Raw genomic sequence first — 4,762 nt, 5'->3', positions numbered from 1 at the left:
ATTTCGGGATGTCTGTCCTGTACTGTTCATAGACATTTTTCTTAGATCTTCAGTTCTTCTGGTCATATGGAGAGGCTGTTTATTACTTTCCTAATTGTGCCCTTCCCAGCAGAACTGTAAAGGTGAAAATGTATCAGGAATGCCCCAAAATGTATATATTTCTAATATTTCCAATTTTTTAAAGTCAATGTGCTTGAAGGACCCAAGTTTTCCAGAGACTCAGAATATGACAAACTATTTAAGCATCATTTAGCATGTTGGAGGTGCCAGGCTGGCAGGGACAGTCATACCCCTGATAGTCTATCCAAAGGTAGCACTTTTACACCTCCCTCCAAATAATTACTGACACCCTCTGCGCTGCCAGTCACCTTCTCCTCCGATGATACCGTGATGGGTGCATAATGTCAAACGACATTCATAGTATGGAAGGCCTGGTTTATATGGCAAAGGGTATCAGAATGGGGTAAGGTGGCTAAACTGGTCAGTTCCTCACCTCTAACCATTTCTGTCAATTGCCAGGTGAGGAGAGCACCAAACACACTGATGCCCCTGGGGCTGGATTAGCCAAGGTCATCCACCATCCAACTGCCATATTTCCGGATAATATGCAATAATGGATTGGCTTTGGTAAGAGTACACACTTCCCCTTATGTCATCATGCTATATTTTACAGTATATTGTTTGTTTATGATCTCTGTTTCTTCATTTTGAAAGCAAGCAACAGAAGGCAATGTTGGAGGCTCCTCTGCAACATTTGACATTTTATATGCCTAAATGATGTTCTGGCCTTCTCTGTAATATTTTCTTATTCAACCCAATAAACATCATACTTTCATGAACCTGTCTGATTATCTACTTACAAAGTGAGAAGCCGTTTCATTATTGAGCATCATTATAGTGTCCTCGTATTTTTAAACTTGGGGTGAAAAAGGGCCTCTGTAAAAATCAGCCATCTCTAGCTACAATAGTCACTTACAACATAAACAACATTTACAATGTATTTCTGATCCATTTCATGTTATTTTACTGGACGATATTTGCTTTTCTTTCATATTTATACATTCATTGTATGCGACATGCAATCCTACACGAGGGCTGTGGGAACAGTCTAGTTAATGGAGTTTCCAGCGGGTTTAACCCCATACAGGGGCCATGACAGAAGCAGAGAGACCTCATTTGAATCATAATTGAACTTTTCTGTGGCATAGTAAAAAGCAAGCAATGGCTTTTGTGAGCGAAAGAGAACAAACGGGGCCGGTGGAAAACAAAGCATTTTCCTCTGGCTTAAATAGCAACAACTAGGACTAAATTTAGAAACAGGTACACAACGGTCATTTTACACATGATCACCTCCATAAAGCGACAGCTTCTTATCCTTGGCTCCTCTAAAGTGTGGCCACAAGCCCCGTTGTGTGTGGCCACCATAATGAATCACTTATAACCTAATGCAGGTCATGAATGAATATGTAGGCAAAGAACAGACCTGGAGCCAAACAGATGTCTGCAGGAACTTGACTGATTGCATTGATGGTCACAGAACCGCTCTTCAAGAGTATAGAATTCTCAGTTACATGGTCACCTGATTTAAAAAATAAATGCTTATAGGAGAACTGTTGTCATCACAGCTTTTAGCTTAACTAAATTCGCCTACCCTTACAAGCGCTGTCTGAACCAATCAACAATAATCAGCAACTTAACAGCAGTACAGAGATAATTGAAGGGACGATCATGCAGATCTTGCGTTCTCCATGGGATGCACATAAGAGGGGTCCATTAAATGTCCAGTTTGGGGCGGCATGTCTCCGTTCCAGACATTTCAAAATTCACTTATTGTATCTGCTTTTGCTATACTGCTGGAAGGCACATTTTTTTGGCGTCTACTCTGGTAATAATAAAGCGTTGATTTGCAAATAAGACTGAAGTGTTCACATAACAAAGAGGATCCCCTTACTGGTCATGAATTGAAGGAACATTTAGGAAATGCAGGGGCACCCTGGCTTTTTCATGCATTATATTTCTTGAAAGCTTCATAAGTTTTTTACATCTGCTAGATCTTGGGACAGAACTGTTAGTACTGGGTATGTATGTACTGGGTATATGTCTAGGCTTGCGCTGCCGAAGGCGATGGATTCAAAGGAATGAGGGAGGAGCGACTCTAACACGCGTCAAGAGATTCTCTGTACATGATGATCCTACAGGGCTCCCTCAAACAGGGTAGGGTTTGATTTGTTTATGTCTCAAAGCATCTGCTAACAGATCCTCACAGCCATGACAGCATCCAGTCTACCAGCTGAAAAACTGTCATTCTTGGAAACAATCTAGTGAATTCTCTTTTATTGGAACTTGAGCTGCATAATATCCAATACAAACCCTTTATACCTCATCAAAAACCGGCCCGGAGTGGTCATCTGGTGCATTGACCAGATGGTTGCAGGCTAGTAGGGCCACATACTTACCGATACCCCCCACTCCAGAGGCAGGTCTGGTGCTGTAGTGGAGGTAACACAATAGAAAGACCCTCATGAAAACTATTATTCGCAGGAGAAGTATTCTTAATAATGTCACTTCTCAAAATTTGTGTTTTAAAATTTTGTACTATTAAAAAGAAATTACTTTATTGGGAACAATAATGAGACAATTCTGACATAAGGTAAAAAAACACTATGTGACCTACAGTGGTGTGAAAAAGAACATACACCCTCTTTGATATGTATGGCTTTACATATCAGGACATAATAAGGGTCACGGTAACTCCCTGAGGTGGACACATGGGGCATAGAATTGAGTTTGGGAGGGGGCACTGATGGATGTCCCCTCTTATGTCTAAGTCACATTGTGCTAATTGGGGGGCACAGGGTGACCAGGCTACGGGGGCTCTATGTGGCCGGAAACACTCCATACACCTGACCGAGACCTAGCCGCAAATCCATGGAACTGTGTGACGGCTAGGAACCACGGCAATGCCTGGTGACAATTATAACTGTGTCGCTTAGGACACCTGTTGTCCCACCACGTTGCGCCTTTGGGGTTACACTATGCTTGTGGTGGGCAACACTGGGTAGTGGTTATGGAGACGGAGCACATTTGGGAACCATGGTTTAATTACCCACCTATAGGACTGGGGTTTACCCAGCCATGGCTATGGAACTCTGGCCCAGCTACCGCGTGGACTATACAATGGGGCGGTCCCGACACTGTCGATCAGGGTCCCATGGTCGGATCACGTCGCTTTTTGGAACATACCATTCTCGGACACTGAGCTCTCCATTGGTAACCCAGGATTGTAGCCACTCCCTCAGGATCATCCTGAAAATAGTGCCTTTTTGGCCATAAAACTGTATGGAGGCACCAGGCTGTCTGGTACGTGATGGGATTATACTTCTGATCCAATTATGTTGTGTGTGTAAATATCTGTACTGTTCCCAATAAAGTCAGTGCCTGTTTTACCTTAATAAGAGTTCTTGTTATTGGGGTAAGCCTTGGCGCTGTCCTTGTGAGAATAGTAAATCACTGTATTGCTATGTTACCACAGAGAGTCCTGAGGAGCTGCGCTCCATGCTGTCTTCGACACTATTTCCACCTGATGATCAAAGTCTTGTATTCCTGGTGGCTATGTGCAGAAGGAAGCACTGTCTGGTGGGTGTACCCAGTTGTGGAACCAAGCTTCCCGTCACAATAACAATCATCTGTTCCTTAGCAGGTCTAAAAGTTAATTAAATTCAACCTCTCACAACACCACATGAGATTACACCGTGTCATGATTTATTCAACAAAAATAAAGCCAAAATGGAGAACCCATGTGAACTAAATACACCTTATGATTTCATAGCATGTAGAACCACCTTTAGCAGCAATAACTTGAATTATTTGCTTTATGACTTTTTCAGGAGGCATGCTACTTACCAGAATGCATAGCGCCTACTGTTTGTTTTAGGGTTTGTGCCCTTTAGTCAAAGCGAATGGTAATGTTAATGCTATAGAATACATAGAAGACATTTTAGACAATTGTATGCTTTCACCTTCGTGGCACCGGTTGGGGAAAGACACCTTTCCTGTTTCAGCACAACTGGTACAAAGCAAGGCCCATAAAGAAGTGGTTAAATTAGTTTGGTTAAGACGAACTCAAGCAGCCTGCACAGGCTTTACCTCATTTACCACCTTTGGTATGAATTGGAACACAGATTGCAAGCCAAGCCTTCTCACCTCAGCGTCTGACCTTACAAATGCTGTTTCGGCTGAGTGGCAAAAAATTCCCACAGACACTCTCGTAGAAAGCCTCCTCAGAAAAGTGGAGTCTGTATGGGGGAGGGAAGAAGCTTCATACTAATGAATATTAAAGATTTTGGAAGGCCAACAAGCTCATATATATGTGACAGACAGGTGTCTATGCATTTTTGGTCATATAGTGTACATGTTCCCATAGTAAACATACCTGTAAGGTGGGATTTTAAGGTGGGTAATGGCTGTTATTTAGTTCAATCATTACAGGAGACTTGAAGGTATTTTTAATACATTTTCACTGGCCTTACTTGTGTCTGCTTGCACATTTTGGATTTAATTATTAAATCATTCTAAAAAGGCAGTATTCCGAACGTACACCACGGAAAACAAAACAATGAATTACATATAAGCAGGTTAAACTTAATGATTAAAATACTGTTCTAATGTTCATGAGATTCTATTGCATCTTTATTTAGTTTCTATTCTTTCTTTAAAGTTAATAACGCGCTTTGACCATCGGTTCAGACTAAGTAACAACATA

This window comes from Sceloporus occidentalis, unplaced genomic scaffold (assembly GCF_023333645.1).
Source record: "Sceloporus occidentalis isolate IW3139 unplaced genomic scaffold, rSceOcc1.0.p SCAF_130, whole genome shotgun sequence".
NCBI classification, from domain to species: Eukaryota; Metazoa; Chordata; class Lepidosauria; order Squamata; family Phrynosomatidae; genus Sceloporus; species Sceloporus occidentalis.
This window is presented reverse-complemented; position numbering follows the sequence as displayed.